Source organism: Lissotriton vulgaris, unplaced genomic scaffold (assembly GCF_964263255.1).
Source record: "Lissotriton vulgaris unplaced genomic scaffold, aLisVul1.2 SCAFFOLD_405, whole genome shotgun sequence".
Classification (NCBI taxonomy): Eukaryota; Metazoa; Chordata; class Amphibia; order Caudata; family Salamandridae; genus Lissotriton; species Lissotriton vulgaris.
This window is the reverse complement of record NW_028240680.1, coordinates 944642-966518: the sequence shown is the minus strand read 5'-3', so window position 1 is coordinate 966518 and position 21877 is coordinate 944642.

Genomic DNA, 21877 nt, shown 5'->3' with positions numbered 1-21877 from the left:
TTACACCAGGGTATTGTGCCTAATGTCCAATGGATCATTCTCTTGGGACTCTTCCTCGGGCCCAGTCACAAAATCCACGACTCAAACAACCCACATGTCCAACTCGTGCCACGCTGGCGAGTACTTCTTGCTGGAATGTATTGCCTCCAATACCATAGAGCCTGTTCCAGCATTTGATGTTGTTGGAATAGGAAACCATGGGTTGCAGTTTAGTTTACTTTGCATTTTAAACTTTCTTGGCACTTGTTTAGTTCAACAGACTGGTCTAGCAATAGTCTCTGATATTTGGTATTAATCGGAAGTTATGATGGAGCAGGTAGTCAACTTCCTGGAGGTCACAATAGCAAGGGAACATAAGAGCAGAGGGCTAAACTGTGTACAGCTCTAACATCGCCACTAAAGGGTGCACATTTTACAAAGAAAAATAAATAAAACAGAGAAAATTAGTTAAAAAAAATAACTGGAAGTGTCTGGGATCGAACCCAGCACCTAATGTTTGAACGCTCAGATAACCAACTGAGTGAGCCATCCTAGGCTTAAAGGCATAGCGCATGCATTGTACAGTAGCGTGGCTAAAAAAAACAGCTTGCATGGCAGCAGGGGGGGGGGGGGGCGGCAGCAGGGGGGAGGAGGCTGGCCTGCGCGATTCCCTTGCAAGCAATGCAACGCGTGCACGTTTTTGCCCCCAAAGCTGTGGCAATGGCTACAGGTTTCTCTCCTATGTAGTGCATGTGCGCTGCGTAGTCGAGACCTAAAAAATGGGATGGTAGAGCATGCGAAAGTGGGCGCCCGATTTAACTACTGAAGTAAAAGGTCCAGTAGTAATGGGAGGCTATAAATGAAGACAAGGTTGTACTAAGGAGGGACTAACAAGCCGATTACTAAATCAGAAGCCTGCATTTAAGTCTCGCAGAGCTGCGCATGAGCGCTGTCTCTAGGCTCAATCTAAAAATGAATGCACATATGCTGCTCAATTTTGACAGATGCCTTTGCACAGCAAACAAATATTAAAATTAAATGACCTTTTAAGGTGAATTGGGTAGAAAAAAGGGCAACAATTCAGAGTGATCTATTATTCATGATGACATAGTATTAGTAGCTGAGAATGCATCTTTACTCATTTATGTATTTGCAAACATCCTGTGATTCTGGGCAAATCACTTAATCTCCCCGTGTCTAACAACAATGAATGTGTCCTCATGTAATGCAACTGGTGCTTGTGTAAAGCACTCTGATACCAAATATACCTTCAGGCCAAGTTTGCGCTATATAATACTCCGTAAAAAAAAATAAAAAAACTTAGCAAAGCATAGAAAACGAACAATAATTATGAGCCTATTTTTTGGGAATAGATTTTCCGGTGTGTTACAGTGAAGAATTAATGACACATACAAGTAGTGTTCTTCAAAGTGTAGTTGCAGAAAACTTAAAGAAACATAATGAGATATGAGAAAACCTATGTATAGACTAAAAGAGCAGAACTACTTGCTCATCTTGAGCAGTAATTGACTAAAAGTAGCAATAGTCGGTAACGCTACATCAGACTAGTTTACCATGCAAGAAAAGCAGAATCCCATGTGTGTGAGGGGGAATAGTGGGAGTATCCAGCGGGGAGGAATAGTGGGGTACCTGCCAGCATCAGTATGTCTAGTCGTGGTGTTTCCATCTCTAATTAACAGCCAACTTGTAGTGGTACCCTTAGAATGGTTATTTTTACTACTATAATATTATTTCAGGATGTATTAGTGTTAATATATAGTCAGAAATTAATTTCCATGATGAATCGCACAATTGAATTGTTCAACAAAGGTGTCTAAATAAATATGGGTCATACATTTCAAACATTCAGAATTTTCACACCAACGACCTCTTAAACTGCAAATAAGTAGTTTGCACACAATAATATGGTAAATCTTAAGTTGCACACAAATAGTTTTTCTTATAAATCTTGTAAAACCATGTAAATCACCAGGCACATCCTTATCTTGAATGCACCTTTCCCAGGTCCGGCATACTGTCCAGGAACGCCTGCCCTATACTTCCCGCAGTTTTTTGATTAAAATCTCATTAGATTATAGACTGCCTAAACCTAGCTCCAATTTTAATTCTGTTTTCTTGGACGGGTTCACTATTCTTTGGTCGACCTCCAATGCCCTTAATATTCTTGCTGTCTTTAATTACCATGTTGATTCCCCACTGAATTAAGACGCTCTAGCCTTGGTCTATGGCTGCCTGAGCCTCGACTTGATGCATTGTATCACTGGCCCCAAATTAAAGGCCACCGCTAGATCTGTAATTTGTGCTTACTGAGCTCTTTTTACTCCTTGTAATTGCTCTCTATTGGCCTGGTCTGCCCAAGCACTAACCACCCATCAGAAAGACAACAGCAAACAATCGTTTCAGAAGACAATGGACTCGGAATCTGTGGATTCTATGTCTTAATAACACTTGATTTTTCCATCCCTTTGAAGTATAATCAAAAAGTAGTACTAAACCCTCTACTCATGGTTTTCACAGGCTCTTGGATTGGAAAAACAGCAACCAAAATGTAGAACCAATGCCTAATCGAAATATTAGAGAAAGATTTGTCTTGCTACAATTACATTTTTTGAAAATAAAATGGGAAATTAGGGCCAAATTTACAAAACACTGATTACAAATTTCAACACGTGTTTTTGTGACCAGCGTGGAATATTGCGATCCAACCTATGCACTTATCGGTCATATCACAAAATCCCATATCAAATGGAAATCAATCCAAACTACCTCAAAAATAGGTAGGTCACAAACTACAACTTACTATGACAGGTGGCTATCATAGGATTGGTGGTCTAGGATCACCACCATGTCTCTGATGTTTTTTTATATACTTAAAGAAAATGAGACAGCATTTAAAAACATTGTTCAAACTTTTTAAATGTTTGTTTGACAGTAGACAGCGGTCCCCGGACTACTGCCTACTACCTAATAATTCATTTTTTTTCGTTTGTCATTGTTTGTCCCTCAAATGGTATAGGATTATTAGGCGCCCAATTTTCTTTTGCATATTGCTTATTACCCCATGTTGGCAGCTGGTAAAATTTCAATGTTTTGCGACAGGATTTGAGTTGCAAACCATAGATGCATACCAAAGTGAATCTGTATTTGAAGCTGGTGCCCCAAACACTCCTTTCAAATAGCAATGTTATATGCTCTTCTAAACTAACTTTGCAATCTGGTAATCAGTTACCAAATATCAAAATAGGTTTCTTGCATATTAGAATGACAGTTAGTGGTTACAAGACGTGTGATGTACTGAATCATTGGGGTTGTGGCCACAAACTGGCTTCCTTCATCTGGCCCTTAGCTCTTGAGTCTTCCATATGCTGTGCCTCGCTCTCCTGCTGTAAGAAGCTCATCACCTTTTTCCCAACATCAGCTTTAAAATTCTTCAATCCTTTGACCCAGAATCACCTTCTAATAACTCCTTGGCCCTCCCTCCAACTCATCCAGCCACCTGCATAGCTTCTAAAACAATATTGATTCTGGATAACTCTCGTCCCTTAGAAGCAGACTGGTTTATCTAACCCCTGTTACTCTGGTTTCTGATTCCCCTCTGGACCCTTGCCCAGTTCAGTATTTGAGGTTTCCAGCCTCCCATCCTTGTCAACTTTTTGCCCAACTTCTAAATCTCTCTCTGTCAATGGGGCAAATTCCCTCTAAGTAGGCACTGCCAGTAGTCACTACCCTCCTCGAAAAGACTACTGCTGGTTCTCACAGTCTTTCTAACTATAGACCTAACTCTTTTTCAGAAAAAGGTATTGGTATGTCAACACTATATTATCTGGAAAATGTACAGTCCTTTCATCCTCATCAATCAGGATTGAGACAGGGTTGCATCATTGAATCGGTTTCCATTGGTGTTTTGGAGATCTTCACGTACTACTCCATTCCGGTTTGGAGGATGTCCTCATTTTACCTGACCTATCTGTAGACTTTGACATATTATCCCTCAAGATCCTTTTTTCCCACCTCTCAAATACAAATGTGGGTAATTGTGTCCATAATTGATCAATATCCTTTCTGTCCGACCCGTCTTGGGCATTCTCAAGCTTTGGAGTGCTAACGTGGAGTCCAAAAGGCATCAGTACTTCGCCTTGCTTTGCTTTGCCTTGGGATAACCTATACGTGACCCCTTTGGCAAGTATCATCCACTGGTTTGGCTACCTCTTTTTTTCCTACGCCAAGAATACCAACTCATTCTAAGTTTGGGTGGTGCATAGCAGATGTTCAGAATAATACCAAATTCTGCATGTCTTCCTTCGTTCATCAGACGAATATCAGCCAACTCTGGCAATAGCTGCTGGTGTTGTGGATGAGTGGACGGGTGATCGGGTGGTAAGGGGGGAGGGCGTGGGGCATAGAGGTTGCGGGGCAAAACAAACAAAAAAAATACAAAAAAACGTACCTTCAGCCGACTGCATCATGCTCTTCTGCTCCTCTTCTCCTGGAAAGGAAAAATAAAACGATAATACAATGTTTTATTTTTCCTTTCCTGCTGCCTTTTGGGGGACCCGCTACTCTGCTACCGCAGAAAAATGCATCCAAGACAGAAAGTCTGGTCTTTGGTGCTTTCACTATCTGGAATTCCTATTGGTGGTCTGAAGAGGTAGCTTCTTCTCCTCGTCCAATGACTGTTGCTAGGAGTCTGAGTTATACCTGATTCCCTTCAAGTAGTGTTTCTTTAAACTTTTTGCTTTTTTCTTCTGGGTTTTGCTGATTGTCTCATCGTGGCCTTAATGCTTTAGGCACTTTCCCACCGTAAATGCAGTGTGAGAGTGCGCGTGCCCTTCGTACACATGTTAGGAAGTAGTGCTTACCTGGTGGTCTAGCAACATGTGCCCAGTCTGCCATTGCAGGCTGGTCTGTGCACTTGCACCTATTTTGCTTCTAAACATGTGTCCAGCCTGTGTGTGCACAATTGTGCTTCTGCTTACGTTGGCTTTTCTAAATCACAAGCCATGACAGGACCTTTCACTACCATTAGAGCACCCAAGGGAACGCCATAAGGAGTGAAACGAGTGATGGGTGAAATGCCAGGCAGGTACACTGGTGGGTTCGTGGCCTAGGCAGTGAGGAATGCCCAAGTGAGTTTTCACTTCCTATGAGGTTTTCTCTTCCCATAGGCTAACAGGAATAATGGTTGGAATTACTGAAAGATGCAATAGTGGATTGCAAGGGAGCGGCCTCATAATGTTTCCTATCATTAGATTCACAATGACAAACGCTGTAGTAAAGTTGGCTCTGTCCTTACTAGTTTAGAAATGCTTCTCCTAGAAAGTGGGCATTTCTCTGCGCTAAAATATTCTCTGTGCATTTTAGCTAGACTCCAGCACAACTGGGCATTCACCAGCGATAGCTGTAAAACATTGGGCATGCAACTAGAACGACAAACCTCTGCCAGTTGTGGGCCTGACAGGATTTGTTTAATTTGTATTTATTTGAAAAATTTATAGAGCGCGAACATGACCTTGAAGGGTATTAGAGCGCTGAACAACACAACCGGCTGGTTTAGCTAGAGCAGAGAAACATAATGGATAACTACGTATATACAGCAGAAGCACATTAGAGACAAAAATTAGACATATAAACAGTTTACAAGATGCAGATTGCAAAGTAGATAATGGAGGGCAGGGTTGTAAGGTCAATTCATATAGTTTGTGAGGCTACAGTACTATTGTTGCACGTAGCTATTCAGGAGCAGACCTTTGACTTCATTTCTAAATGTAGAGGTCGAGGGAACTGTTCTGATTTCGAGCCGGAGAGCGATCCATATTCCAAGAATGGAGAAGGCGTGGTTGCGGTTCTCTTCTCTTTGAACTTTGGTGCTTTTAGCAGTGGAGTGTTTGAACTTCTTAGTGAGCGATTCCCACTCAATAGTTCAAATGTATTTGCCAGTTAAGGGGGCATGTTCTGATGCAGTGCTTTGTGCATCAAACACCCTATCTTATATCTGATCCTTGCTTTGAGGGAAAGCCAGTTTAGTTGGATTAGATGAGGTGTGATGTGGTCACGCTTTCTTGAGCCCATGACGAGTCTGGCAGGATAGTTCAAAGTGGCCCTTAAATGGGCCAATTTAGTTTAGGGCAGCCCAGCAAGGGTTGCAATTCCGTAGTCTAACCGGGAAATAAAAAGGGATTGGACAGCTTATGCAGGTCAGTGGGCAGTAGAAACGGTTTGATTTTCCTTAATGTGCAGATTTGGCATTTGGCTCCTCGCATTGTCGCACTGATGTGATCCTGCATAATCAGGCATTTGTCTTGGATTAGGCAAAGTGATCTAGTCGATCTAACCACATGTGGGGTGCAGTTGAGGGCTTTTAGTTTTTTTTATTTTTTACTTTATTTATCATTTTCAAAATGAAAAAAAAATAAAACAGTTCCAGCAAATATATCATTGTTGCAGGGACAAAATAAACATGACAAAAGAACAAACATGTGGAAGAGTGAGAGCAGCGCATATCATACAATAAAAGCATAATAATAGTATGATCTCTGGTTATGCTCAAATAACGTTACAAATCACGCATCCCATGTACCCATATACAGTGCATTCCAGGGTAGTGAACAACACATAAAAACTGAAAGCTGTATCCACATAGTAGCGCGTTGATCAGCGTACAACATCTAAGCAGTAAATGGCCCTGGAAGACACCTCAAGAGGGACTGAGGCAAGGGGAATAGTACGAGCACCACCAACACATCCGTATTTGTTAGACTACCCAACCCCCTCCGGGACAATGGAGCTCATCAACTGAGATTGTTGTTCCTCAGTAATCCTAGCAATGTACGCACGATATGGGCCCCAAATGTCAACCGTACCTGATGCAAGTGGGATCTGTGTGGAATATTCTACGTAGTTATCATTGCAGAAAGCCATGCTTCTAAGCCAAGATCGTGAACTTGGAGCGTGTCTAGAGCACCAAAGCAATGCAACTTCGCTCTTTGCTAACAGAAATCCGAGGGTAGCTAGTTTACGGACAGGGCGAAGAAAACTAGCGACATAGCCTAGCAGGGCAATCTCTGGGGTGGAAGTTAATACAATGCCCACTATATAACCAAAAAAACGATGCACCTGAACCCAGAAATCATGCAAAAGAGGGCATGTCCAAACAAGGTGGGAGAAATCTGCCTGTGGAGCCCTGCACTTAGGACAGCAATGAGGCCTGCAAGGGTCAATCTTATGGGAAAGGGCAGGAGTGTGATACAGTCGTCTCAAAAACTTGAAGTGGATAAGTTTGTGTCTGCTATTAATGGACACATCTCTCGTAGCCCCATAGCACCACGCCCATTGATCGTCCGTCATTGGGTAAGTCAGGTCCAATTCCCACGCAGCGAGTACCTTGGAATCCGAAGAAGGAAGCAAGTCCAAACACAATTTGTACAGCTTAGAGACCATGTGTGCCCCAGACCGGCTCTGTATGATAAATGTAAGAGGTGTGCCCCACACCGGCTCTGTATGATAAATGTGAGAGGTGCAATGTCATCGGGAGGAAACGGGAATGAGGGGACCTCAGCGCGTAGCAAGGACAGGAGTCTAGTCAAAATGAAAGAGTCCATAAAGGCACGGTTGACAAAACGCTGGTCTTCAGTTATGGAGAGGGCATGCCCCTCCGGGAACAGGTCGCCTATTGTGTGGAGTTGATATTTGGTCAGTGTGCGCTGGACCACGGGTTCACCGGTAATGGGAAGCCAGTGGGCATTGGGAAAAGGAAGGGCGGGGGAATATAATCTGTCCACTTGAAGCAGCCTGCGCAGCCTTTCCAAAGCCCAGCTGGTGGACGAAACTGTTTGTATATCCTGCGGGTCCTGAGGAATACCCCTGGGGAGAACGGCGTTAAGCGGAACAGGCAATACCAGGTCGGCCTCAGGCTTCAAATATAAAATCCTGGCATCCGGGTGGAACCAGGAATAGGCATAGGAACATTGTGCAACCAACATGTAAAGAAAAAAATGGGGAACCCCAAAGCCACCCCTCTCATAAGGGAGCGTCAAGACACGCCAAGACACACGTGGAGTCTTGTCACCCCAAACAAAACGCAACAGTAAGGAACGAAGTTGCAAAAAAAAATCTTGGTAAGTGGAATTGGGATATTATTAAAAAGGTATAAAAAGCGAGGTACAACAATCATTTTTTATTATAGCAATCCGGCCGGCCTTGGATAAAGGAAGGCAAATCCATCGTTCAAGATGGTCTTCCAGGAAGTTCAGAGCGCGGCCGTAGTTCAGCCTAAATATGGATCCCCAAATATCTTACCAAGTCAGTATTCCACCCCAGAGGGAAGGTGCTTTTCCATGGTAGAGTGGAGGGGGTGAGTGGAAAGAGGACGGACTTGTGCCAGTTAATGCATAGGCCTGAGTACTCTCCAAAAAAGGTTAATTCCAACACTAAAGGCTCTAGATTAGTCTGAGGCGTTCTGACATACAAAATTATGTCATCGGCGTATAAAGAAAGAAGAAGAGGCCCAGTACAAAACTGGAGACCACAGTGGAGGTGGTTCTCTTGAAAATGGCGGACCAAAGGGTCCATTGCCAGGATGAACAATAATGGGGAGAGGGGTCATCCTTGGCGCGTGCCGCGCGACAATGAGAACTTCTCAGAGATGGTACCATTCAAACGGAGCCGGGCTGTAGGCGCGGTGTATATTAAAGCAACCGTAGATACAAACATCTCAGGCATGCTCATACGCCTCATAACTGATAAAAAAAAGGGCCATTCTAACGAGTCAAACGCTTTCTCAGCGTCCAAAAACACAAAAGGGGCCGGAGTAGAAGGATCAATCCTATGCAAAACCGAGAACAATGTCATCAAATTTAAAGAGGTGGTTCGATGTGGGACAAACCCCGACTGTGCCGGCGAGATAATGGATTCCATCAAAAGCGAAAGTCGGATGGCCAGAACCTTAGCGAGTATCTTATAGTCTAAGTTCCATAATGAAAAGGGTCTGTATGAGCCACAAACGGAAGAGTCACGGCCAGGTTTAGGGAGAAGAACAATAACCGCCTCACGGAGAGTCGGTGGGAGTGTGCCAGACTCTAGCGCCTCAGCGTACACCTCCACCAATCTCTTAACCAGCTCTTCTTTATACGCTTTATAAAAATCAGCAGAGAAGCCATCAAGGCCCGGTGCAGAGGAACCATTCAATGCATCAATGGCTTCGATAATGCTATCCGGAGTGATGGGTGAGGCAAGAAATTCCTGCATGTGTTTTTCGAGATAGACCATGGCGATCTCATTCAAATAAGGACCGGGATCCTTCTGGTCTCCCGAAAGTGAAGAAGTATAGAGAGTCTTATAGTAGGACAAAAAGGTGTCACAAACATTGAGGTGGAATATTGTCTTGTACCCTGCGAGTCAACTATTTCCGAGATGTATGATGCCTGGTGAGGAGGGCGAAGTAGCTGCGCCAATAATTTGCCAGGCCTATCATCCTCTCCATACTGGCGGGCCGTGTATTGTTTGCACAGAAACCGCAGTTCCCTTTCTGCAGCCTCCCGAAACAGCATTGGTAATTTCAAGCGTTTGGCTTCACTAGCCTCTGTCGGGTTTGTCATCAGATCTCAGTCAATTACTGAGATGTCCCTCTCAATCCGGGACGAATTGGAACGGATGTCTCGCAAGGCACCCACATGTTTGGCAATGCACACCCCCCAATAATGGCCTTGAATCCCTCCCACAGTGTAGCCCAGGACTCAACTGATCTGGTGTTAAGGTCAAAATAGTCCTCAATGGCACCACGGACCTCCTCTGTGAAAACAGGGTTTGCTAAGGCTCTACTGGGTAAACGCCACTGTCTTTCATAACCCCCCAGTCTGGGAATCTGCAGCGTCAACACAATGGGGGAGTGGTCTGACAATGTTTGCGGGAGGGTGAGAAGGCCCTCCACCCAACCAGCGACCCCAGGGGAGAGGAGCCAGTAGTCAATTCTAGTTCTAGTGTTATGGTACCCAGAATGGTGTGTGTAAGCGGGGAAGTGCGAGTGAAGTCGGGCTTCTATGTCAATAAGGGAGAAGTGAGAGCAAATGTCTGACAACACTGGACAGGAGCGGGCCTTGATATCAGGGGAAGGAGAGGTGCTGTCTCTGGTGGGGTTCATCAGCAAATTAAAGTCTCCTCCAACAACCAGCAAATCGATATCTAAACTAAGCAGTTTCACCTGCAAGTCCTGAAAAAAGGAGGGGGAGTCTGCATTAGGACCGTAAACACCTACAAACGTAATCTTAGACCCCATGAGCACACCGGTGACTATTATATATCTACCCTCACTGTCCGTGGTGCAGCTGGACAACACGAAAGGCACCCGCTTGTGTATTAGTATGGCAAAGCCTCTAGCATAGCTACTAAAATGAGAGAAAACACGATGGGCACCCCAACTCCTAGCAACGGAAGCAGAATCTGCATGTGCCAAGTGTGTTTCTTGAAGGAAAAGTATATCAATGTTATGCCGTGATACATAACTGAAAATCTGTTTGCACTTTCTGGTATTGTTGAGGCCACGAACATTCCAGGACATCAAAGAAAGTCTGGAAGGACCAGACTGAAGGCCTACTTTGGCCATAAAACAAGCAAAAGGAAAGAGGTATTGAATAATGCGCTACTCAGATCATTCACAACTGCATCAAGAGTGTCAACATAGTAAAATAAGTACACCCCACCCTCCACCCACCACCCAGCCTCCTGACATCCCCATAGAGGCATACCCAATAAGCACATATAGTGTAATTTACCCAATCCATGAAACAATGGAACATAAAAAAAAAACCCTAAAAAAAAAATAGGGCATTCGCCCTGAGGGGTAGCAATGCCACGCCTAACGGGCGTCCCAACTGTTTATGGCGGCAAAAAACAATGTGTAGCAAAAAGAGATAAAGAAAGAAGCCCACATCAAATTGTTCAAAACAATGAGCAGTACAAGGAAAAATGTCGTGTGAAGACATCAACCCGGGTCCGGGTCGGTAAAAAGATCAACGCTGCTCTGTGAGTCTCCAGTCGGGGAATGCGGTGCAGAGCCGCGGGCCTCCTGAGACCCCTGTTTTTTATAGTTCTGGCAGAATTCTTGTGCCTCTGTGGGCGAATTAAAGATGCGATATCTGCCGGACACATCAACCCTCAACCTCGCCGGATACATCATGCCATATTTAAGGCCCAAGTTACGTAGTGTTACCTTGACTCCAGAGAACTTGCGTCTCGCCTCCTCAACCATCAGCGTAAAATTAGGGAAAAAGAACAGAGTACTGCCCTGCCACTGAACCTCTCCCTTCTCACGTGCAGCACGTAGTACGGCATCCCGGTCTCGGAAATTCATGAGTCTAGCAATGATCGGGCGTGGAGGCTGCCCCAGGCGAGGTCGAGGCCCGAGCGACCTGTGAGTGCGTTCCACCACAAAACCGGTCGTGAAGGTTTCCCTGCCAAACAAATCAATGAGTAGGTGTTCTACGAAGGTGTCAAAACGCCCCGTCCCTGTTGTCTCCGCCACGCCAATTATACAGATGTTGTTTCATCGGCTACGCGCCTCCAAATCCTCGTATTTGATGGTCATCTCCTTCAGTATCCTTTCTACGCGTTTCAGCGGCTTGAGCAATTTCGTGGCATTGTCTTCAACATCCGATATTCTGTATTGCGCCACGTCCAGGTGACGATCGTGGGCCTGGACTTTACTTCCCATATCAGCGAGTTTCTGCTCCAGGCTGTCAAAGCGACTATCAAGCGACTTGAAGCCAGCCCTCATTTCGCCCAACATGGCGGTGACCAAAGAGGTGGCATCTCCACTGTCAACAGATCCGGTAGCCCCCGCAGATGAGCCCGGAGGAGCGTCAGCCATGAGGAGGGGGGTGTTGTCAAAGCTAAGTTTTCTTTGATTGGGATCTCTCTTCCCAATTGTCACACCGAGGCCAACTACACGGTAATAAAGTAAAATTGTGCAGTGCAATGGAGTGAGGAAGGACGAAGGAGGAGGCAGTTCAATCTGAGCTACTAGGCACTAGGAGCCCCAGGCAGGCGCGGAGGTAAGAGCAGAAACACCAAATCAGGCCACAGCACTGCCAATGTAGAGTGGTCAGCAGTCAGGTAGCATAAATGAAAAAATACCCTTGGAACATGCACCAAAGTTTTTCTGGCCAGGTATTGTAAGTTGGGGGAGGAGGCACTCCAGCCACTGTGCCACGTCATTAATTTAACTCATTAATTTATTCACTCTTCTTATATTGTGAAAATCAAACCAGTATTACTACAGTATACAGCAGAGGTTCTGCACACCTACCACTATTTCTGCAAAGGCCAAATTGCTTTTGGAATCCATTTTTGTGCAAAAAGTCTTTTAAATATATATATGTATTTATATTTTACACACACAGGGTTGGAAAATATGGTTGGGATCTATCCCTGAAAACCAAAATGCATATACCAACAACTGAAGAAAAAGTACCTTTCTTTGTACGGGCAATCATATGTTTTCTTGATACAGATATTATTTTTTCATAATATTCTATATTGGGGCACAAAATGCTAACAGTCATTTACATTAGTACAGACATGTAAAACAACCCCATCACAATCCAAACCCCATAATGAGGGCAGTGTGTATGACAATGTGTTGTATCTTAAAACCTCTATATGCCATGTACTGTCACATGTGACTAACTCAACACATTTCCACATCGCTTAATACAGTAATTGAGTCTACTTGAAAGAAAAAGCCTAAGAAAAGAAATCTCACATAGATAGCACAGAGAAATGCAACCACAATGCCTTACAGTTCAATCTACCCCTGCATCTCCCCCCTCAAACCTCCAGAACCATTATACAACTGATATTCCATCCAAAGGGGGTGAAAAGGAAAGCCAGAGTCACATTAAGGAAGAAAAGAGAAGTGATCATTCACCACTCCAGCTGGCCTACACATTCTGGCAGTATCCCCAAACCACCTCATACTGCATCAGTCTGCCACTAACGATGTAGATTCTTTTTTCAAACGTTTCTATGTCATGCCCAGCCTCTAACAGCTGTCTACACGTAAGGACCTTAGTAGATCTGCAAAATTGCGATATACTTACTTTTGCTATTGCCATGGACATCGACAGCCATCGTCTCACAAAGGAAGACAAAACTTAGAGCGCAGGGAGTTACAGAAAAAAATTCCTATTGAAGCAGTAAAGTCCAGTGTTGTGTCATTTTGTCATTTAAGAATACTTCAGACCTGTTTCCAGTAAGTAATCACCTTTTCACATTCCCACAGAAGATTCACAATATCTCCCAACCCTCCTGCAGCACCAATATCCAGATTGTTGACACAATATGGCTGTGTAAAGTTTAATCGGGGGCCAGTGCCACCAATGTAAAATGAAACTATACTTTAAATGTGCTTCTCTCAACCCTTTGCCATATTCTTGCATCAACATCCCCTGGCCCTCTTCCTTTAGGTGTGTTTAGAGGCAACCTTCTGACTATGATTGCAACTGGCTCAAGGTATCTTTATAAAAGACATGTTGAATGAGAAATGAATATATGCCAAGTGAATATATGCCTGATATGACACCCTCACATTCTTTCAATGTATATCTTTACTTCCGAATGGGTAGGTACACCAACACATATGGAGTTAGCCCTAATAAATCCTTTAGGACCTGTGTCAACGGTGTGTTTCTCCAGTGCAGTGTTAATAGCAGATTATATTCAAGATGGAGGTCCAAAAAGGACTTGAATGACCCATTTCAAATCAAGCCCACCACAAAGTTTATTTAAACAACTTTTCCATCTACTCAAACTAATCTCTTCCTGTCCCATTCTAATCCCTGTGTCATGTAATGAGGAAGCTTGTGAATGAAGTTGCTCTGGGTCACCTAGAAAATTATGATCCCACTGTCAGCAACACAAGAGGATTAAAAAATAAGGATTAGTCTGTCAGGTGTCTCTCACCTATTTAGTATAGTTGATCACCAATTCAACCTGAGAGCCCAAAATGACTTGTTCTAAGAGGATGAGGTGTGTTGCTGTGTGCTTTTATACTTTATCCATCTGTCTCAAGATAGCCTTGGTAAAAGGTAGTAGTAACATTCCAAAGACGTAATTGTACCTGTGCACTACATTTCCACCACTTGCACCGTCCCCCAGAGTAACAGATTGAATGAGAGATTGAGATGTTTCCACCATTTAAAATCTGAATTAGACTTTTTTATCAATAGTGAAAGACCATCCTGTACCATATATTTCAGTCCCCTAACAATGTAAATGATCAGGTATTTAATACAGCAGCGTTTGCATTGAAGGACATGTCGCCTAAGCAACCTTGGATCATCGTCAAGATAATATGGTAGCCTGGGAATCATGAAAGAAAATTAATTGATTAAATAAGTCCTCCAGCTGATTTCATATTCTCAGCAGAGGAACATGACTTTTCCTTTAAACAGGTGTTGCTAATCTGGTCAACAACTGGTACATTTGGCAACCAGGGTGCCAGTGATCACACATTTCATTTCAGCAGCTGCTGAGCAAGATATAACCCTGCCATGCAGAGACATTTCCTCCTCAAAAAGGCACATGATTGCCTATTTCTACACTGGATTTATTTAACCATCAAAATCTCAAGTAGCCTCACCCTTATTCATTGCCATACAAAGAAGTGGGAAGCTTTGCCTCTGCACAGATTACAGGGCTCTCAATAACATCACTTTAGCCCCTTCCTTTCATCCCAGTACTATAGGATAAAATTAAAGATTCAAACTTGTAAATTAAACTTGATCTAATGGGAGCAAGCCTTTGGTCTGTGCTAGGCTTGGAAATAAATGAATGACAGATTTTCAGACCTGTTACTGGCTGTTTGAGTACTGTATGATGCCATTTGGAATATCTAATGCTCCCCATCGGCATTCCAATTATTTTTCCCCCAATGTACTACATACATTTCTAGACAGATGTGTTATCGTATACACCAGCAATATTCTTATCTAGCTACAGTCCCAAAATGAGCTCATCATTAATGTGAAAACTATCCTAACAATTTTAAAACAAGGTGGCCTTTTTTCGTAAACTCACAAAATGTGAATTTCACATGGCCAAGTATACTTACAACAACTCATATCATGCCTCCCTTACCATTCTACTCAAACAATGAATATCACCCTAGGTATCTATTTATATTATAAGACTTTAAGTCACAGTACCATTCCAAGTCTAACCCTGCGCCTCAAACATATGGTGCATCTAGCATGGACACTGTCATAAAAGCCACGACTCAGTACAAACAGCTACCTCACAATTGTCTACAGCCTGGTTCTACTTACTCACCTGGAGATAAAGTGCACCTTGCCGCAAAAAAGTAACCTTCCATCAATCAATCAATCAAGCGGCTTATAAAGCGTGGCTACTCACCCCTAAGGGTCTCAAGGTGCTGGGTGGCATGACTGCAGATCTGTCGCAAGGCACTGTGGTTCAGTCGAAGAGCCAGGTCTTGAGGTTCTTCCTGAATTATGGCAGTGAATGAGATTGCCTACGGGGGAAAGGCTGGGTGTTCCACATCTTTGCTGCGATGTAGGAGAAGGATCTTCCCCCAGCCATTGTTTTGCAGATATTTGGGATGGCAGCTAGGGCCAGTTGAGCAGAGTGGAGGTCTCTGGTGGGTGTGTGGAAGGAGAGGAGGTGGTTGAGGTATGCAGGTCCCGTGTCATGTAGAGCTTTGTAGGTATGTGTGAGGAACTTGTAGATGATAATTTTGTTGACTGGGAGCCAGTGGAGGTCTCTCAGGTGGCTGGTGATGTGGCTGCGGTGGGCAATGTTGAAGATGAGTCTGGCGAAGGTGCTCTGGATGCTTTGTAGTTTCCTGAGGAGTTTCTGGGTGAAGCCGGCATTGAGTGAAGTGCCGTAGTTGGGTCTGCCGCTGATGAGTGCATGGGTGATCATCTTTCTGGACTCCGTGGGGATCCATTTGAAAGTCTTTTGGAGCAGGCATAGCATGTGGAAGCAGGATTATGAGACAGCATTGATCTGGTGGTTCATGGTGTGCAAGGGGTCCAATATAATGCAGAGATTTCTTGCGAAGTCTGTGGGTTTTGGTGGACATTTAAGATCTGCAGGCCACCAGGAGTCATCCCAAGCGGAGGAAGTGGAGCCCAAGATGATGACTTTGGTCTTCTTTGAGTTTAGCTTGAGGCAGCTGTCCTTCATCCAGCTGGCGACAGCCTTCATCCCGTTGTGGTAGTTGCTCTTGGTGAATGTGAGTTCATTAGCAAGGGAGAGGATCAGCTGGGTGTCATCAGCGTAGGAGACGATGTTGCGTCTGTGCTTCTTGATGATTGCTGCAAGAGGGGCTAGGTAGATGTTGAAGAGAGAGGGGTTCAGGGAGGAGTCCTGAGGCACTCTGCATCTGATTTCTGTGAGATCTGTATGGAACGTTGGTAGCTTGATTCTTGGTGTTCGGCTGGTGAGGAAGGATTGGATCCATTCCAGGGCATTTTCGTGGATGCTAGTGTCATGGAGTCTTATGCATTGGGTGGACTTGGAGTCGATGTTGAAGGTGGCAGAGAGGTCCAGGAGGATGAGGGCTGCAGTTTCGCCTAGGTCGAAGAGAGTCCGGACGTCATATGTGGTGGCCAGGAGGGCCGGCTCAGTACTATGATTGCTTCAGAAGCCAGATTGCGAGTAGTCTAGAATGTGGTTTGCCTCGATGAACTCGGAAAGTTGGGCATTGATTGCCTTCTCAATGACCTTAGCTGGAAAGGGGAGCAAAGAGATGGATCCGAACCTTCAAACACCATTATCATTTCTACCCATGTTTCATTGAGCAATTAACTTTAAGCTTGAACTGTCCCGGTCAATGAAAATTCAATTTGTTTTTCATACTTCCTTGTTAAAACCTGCGGTGTCCAAATCAAGCTCCCCACCACCCTCAGTGTTGATAAATAAACACTGGAATTATGAAGTTAGTGCAATCGTGAATATGAAAATGGACCTTGGTCAACCATGATATCTTGTTGCCTTGGAAGGGTATAGTCCCGAAAAAGAATCCAGGAAGCCTGAAACTGCCATTCATGCTCCCCTCCTGTTACTTTGCTTCCATACTTTCCACCACCAGTGAAAATCTCTGTTTCCCTTTAATAGATGGACTCTAGGAGGAGGGGAAGGGATGCCACAAATTCCTTGTTGAATGTATTAAAGCAAGTAATGAAAAACCATCTAATCATCATGGTTGTACGTATAATGTTTGAATGCTTAAACAACAAGAACCTTTGTATTACTGTAATGTTTTATTTGTATTGTGTTATGCACATTAACACTATGGGACTCATTTGTTTGGGTTAACTCTGGTGACTTCATTGTTGTTTCCCTTTGACAGCAGGGGTACCTCTTGAACATGCTCAAATGACCTGCTGCACCTGATACCTCATCTGTTTGTGCTAACTCTCATGACTTCACTGTTGTTTCCCTTTCTTAGCAGCTGTAAGTTCACGAACATGCTTGAGGGTATTATTTTCTGAGATTGCACCGTAATTTGAATAGGTTGTGTCCTTTCAGCTGCTGTTGCTGGTCATGTTTGGTTTTGAAAGGAGCTAACAAATCGAGGAGCCATACAACCAAGATGTTTTCTCAATTTCAGATAGCTGTTCCAGTCTTCTTACAGATCAAGGCTGCATGTGCTTCCTGACACCGCCCTCTCTAAATATGTGCTTTCAGGCCCCAATAACCTTCTTCAGATATTCGGATGAGGTACTGCGTTCGGACCTCGAACAGGCATTCTTCTGGTGAATTGGGTAAAAAGAGCCCTCTGGATAAGTAGCGAGTTGGGGGCAGGTTTAGGTTTGCACTAGTGGTTGGTGAAGGAAGATCAACAAACCAAAGTACAAGAGACACATTGGGAAGTAACAGCTAGTTTCCCATCAGAAGAGATTTGTCTTTGGGTATATAGGCTTGTTTTGGGAACTTGCAATGAACCATGAAAAGAACAGTTGCAGCTTTTAATTCTGGTATATCGATAACTTTGTGTTATTTAACATAAGGAACTATAGCCCAGATGTAGGTCGCCAAATACCGGTCAGTAACGGCCTATTTCGGACGTTACCAACCGGTATTTGGGATTTGACATGAAGGTGGCCTTATATTTACAGAATCGGTATATTTACTGATTCAGTAAATTTACTGATTCTGTAAAATACTGAATCGGTAAATTTACCGAATCAGTAAATCCAGATGTAGGTGGCACTTCAAACATTGCCACAGGCCATTACCGATTTGTTATTTACCATGTAATACTATTGCATGGTAAATAATGAACTCCTGTGTACATGCACATCTGTGCATGTACACCTGTGCCATGTGGCACACATACATGCCCTAAGGGAAAAATCAGGGGTGCAACAGGGTGTCAAAGTGACACCCTGTCCCCCTTGTAAATTCTGTAATTTTACCGAATCGGTATTTACCGATTCGGTAATTGACATTGGTCCCTATGGGCCTCAAGGCCCATAGGAATCAATGACAATTATCAAATCGGTAAATAGCGATTCGGTAATTACCGAATGTGACAGATTTACCGATTTGTAAATACCGAATCGGTAAAATTCGGTATTTACGAATCGGTAAATGCCATTTACCTACATCTGGCCCTATATCTTTGCTCTCTAAGTGGAAACTGACAGCATTTTCTTGAGTGAAATGTAAAGACAATTTTTTGGGAAAGTAGAACCAAGAATTGCTGACTAACCTTTTTCCTACCAGGTTTCCTTCTCTGGAGTACCCCCACCCCCTTAACGTTCCTTTTCCCCATTTGGCCACATAGATACTCTGATATATAAAACTCAGAGTTGGTGCTGCCAGAAGGAGGGCATCTTGAGCGCATTGCTTCTGAGGAAACGAGGGGAGGGTCTCAGGTTTCTTGAGGGTAGCTGTGAGTCCGTCCACGCCTGCCAATTGTCTGCTTTGGCAATGACCTGGAGCATACAGTCTGGAAGGAGGTGGAGCTTAGGTTGCACTTTGAGATGTTAGGGTTGCTTAAGTGGTGGTGCCTGACCTCATGGTCTATGGCCGCCCGAGAAGGTAGTCAGGATTATCTGGAGCCTGGAAGAATGGCCCAGGTGCCTACCAAAAAGAGGAAAGGCAAGGCCTGAAGGATACCCACTCCTGAAACTCCAACTATTCCTGGAGGATCTGAACCTAAGGGGTGCTCACCGGAGCTACAGAGGATGTTGTCACCCTGAGGAAAATACCTGAGCTGGCCACCTGGCAGCAGCGAGGAGTCCTGCAGGAGCATATGCAGTGACCTACTCTTGACAGCCTACAGCAGCAGGCTGAGGCCCATGCATCTAATGACACCTCTGGCGTTCACCTGATTTACTGGCAGAACTGTATAGTGAGCTGAAGGTCCCTGAGTGGTATCGCAGTGCTACAGGGTCTTTGTACTGGAACTGGCTCATGATGTTCTTCTGGAAAGTATTCTAGGGCAAGGCAAGACCTTTGTTAGGCTTGCCACACACTTCTATCGGCCCCATATGAGGAGGGCCTCAGATGATTTTTGTAGGCCATATCCTAATTGCCAGTTACATGGCGGGTCAGGATAGAAAACCCAAGGCTCCCCTGCACCCTTTTCCTGTTCTCAGAACAGTGACTGCACCCAGAGTGGCCAGGGCACTGATGAAAATATTTACCCCTGTGAGATTCACCAAGGAGGTGGTGTTGGACCGGGGTACCAACTTCATGTCAGCATACATGAAGGCCATGCGGTAAGAGTGTAGGGTAACCTACAAGTTCTCTATCCCTTACCACCCAAAGACTAAAGGGCTTGTGGAGAGATTCAAGAACCCTCTCAGCAGCATGATCATGGGCCCTTCAGAGCCCTTGTGGTGGTTGTAAGATGTCCCCTTGCTATTCCTGTTGTCTAAGTAAGTAGTGCAGCCTCAGAAAGGGGTTAGCTTCAGCCTCTTTGAGCTACTGTATTGGCACCCAGTGCAACGACCTGTCAGCCTGGTAAATAAGGGGTGGGAGCAAACTCCCAAGAAGACCCCCCAGGATGTGGTCAGGTACATCCAGGCACTCCACACCCAGATAAAAAGCTTCGAGATGCATGCTAAGGCAAATCTAGAAGGCAGCGAGGAGATCATGAAACAGCAGTATGACCAGACGGCTACTGTTCGAGTTTCAGCCTGGACAAAAAGTGTGAGTGATGGAGCCTATGGAATCCAGGGCCCTACAAGACCATTGGTATAGGCCCTATGAGGTGAAAGAGTGTGACAGTGAGGTAACCGAATTAGTGGACCTCAAAACTCCCAGGAACGCTTTAAAGGTTTTCTACATCAACCACCTCAAACTCACTTTGAAAGTTCTGAGTTAACCATGCATCTGGTCACGGATATTGGGGTGGAAGAGGGGAGTTAGCCTCTTCCTGACCTTCTGTCTTTCAAGGAACAGGATGGGTCAGTGAAGGATGTAGGCATCTCCAAGACATTGACCCTACCGCAACAAAGAGATTGCCACCATTTTTAATAGCAGTATGTTTCTCTATTGTCCATTACCCTTACACTGCAGATAGCACACCTGTGAAGAGTAAAATCTACTGGTAGTCTGACAAGGTGAAAGCCAGCATTGAGGAGGAAGTCTCCAAGATGCTGGAGTTAGGGATTATTGATCACCCCTTGGTCCAGCCCAGTGGGGTTGGTCCCTAAGGCTGTCCCTCCAGGTGCAATCCCAGATCTTAGGTTCTGTGGGAATTACCAGGTGCTCAATGCAGACATCAATACTGACATACACCCCATCCCCAGAGATAATGAGCTTATACATTGGTTGGGAGCTGCCAAATTCCTTAGCCCATTTGACCTGATGTCTGGGTACCGAAAGATTGCATTAACTGAGCGGTCTAAAGGGAGGTCAGCGTTATCCACACCAGAAGGGCACTTTCAGTTCAGGGTAATGCCCTTCGGATTGAAGAACATCCCTGGTACCTTCCAGAGGTTAATCAACCAGGTCCTAACTGGGTAGGAAAACTTCAGTGTCACCTATCTAGATGACTTTGCAGTCTTAATTTCTAGCTCGGGGGACCACCTGTGCCACCTCAGGCAAGGGATTCATGCTCTGCAGAGGGCAGGCCTGACTAGCAAGGCCATAAGTGCCAGATATAGCAGGGTTCAGTTATCTACTTAGGTCACCAAATGGAAAGATGCAAGTTGCAGCCCCTTTGGGCAAAGTTTTAAACCATTTTAGCTTGGGAACTCCCCAAGATCCAGACAGAGGTGCAAGTATTCTTAGGCCTCACTGGTAATTACAGGAGATTCGTCAATGGGTACGAAACCATTGTTGCACCCTTGATAGAGCAGACTTAGAAGAAGCAGCCCAGACAGGTGATCTGGACGGAGGAGTGGCAGAACACTTTTGATACCCTGCAGGAGGCCATGTGCACATCACCTGTGCTCAAGGCCCCTGACTTCTCCACAAAAGAATTAATTGTCCAGATGGATTTCTCAGAGCATGGCATATTGGTTGTGGTCTCGATGCTGGATTTAGAGGTTATGGATCAGGCTTCATCAGTAGGAGGTTACTTCCCCAAAAACATAGGAGGAGTGCAATAGAGTGAGAAGACTTTACTGTGGCCTGGGCACTGAAGAAGTAGATACCATAACCATTTGTTGCTCTCATCCAGGTACAGACAGACCTTCAGATGGTTAATGTAGATGAGGGGTGAGAATCCCAAATTTGTTGAGGAGGTGTTTCTACAGGGAAAGAGACAATGCTGATGGTCTCGTCAGGTTCTTCCACCTTAGTGAAGAGAACTTCGGAGGGGTTAGTAAGTTGTCCTCACTTTCAGCTGGGGGCACATGTGTTAAGCCTGAAATCCTTGGTCTGTCCCCCCCCCCTAACATTT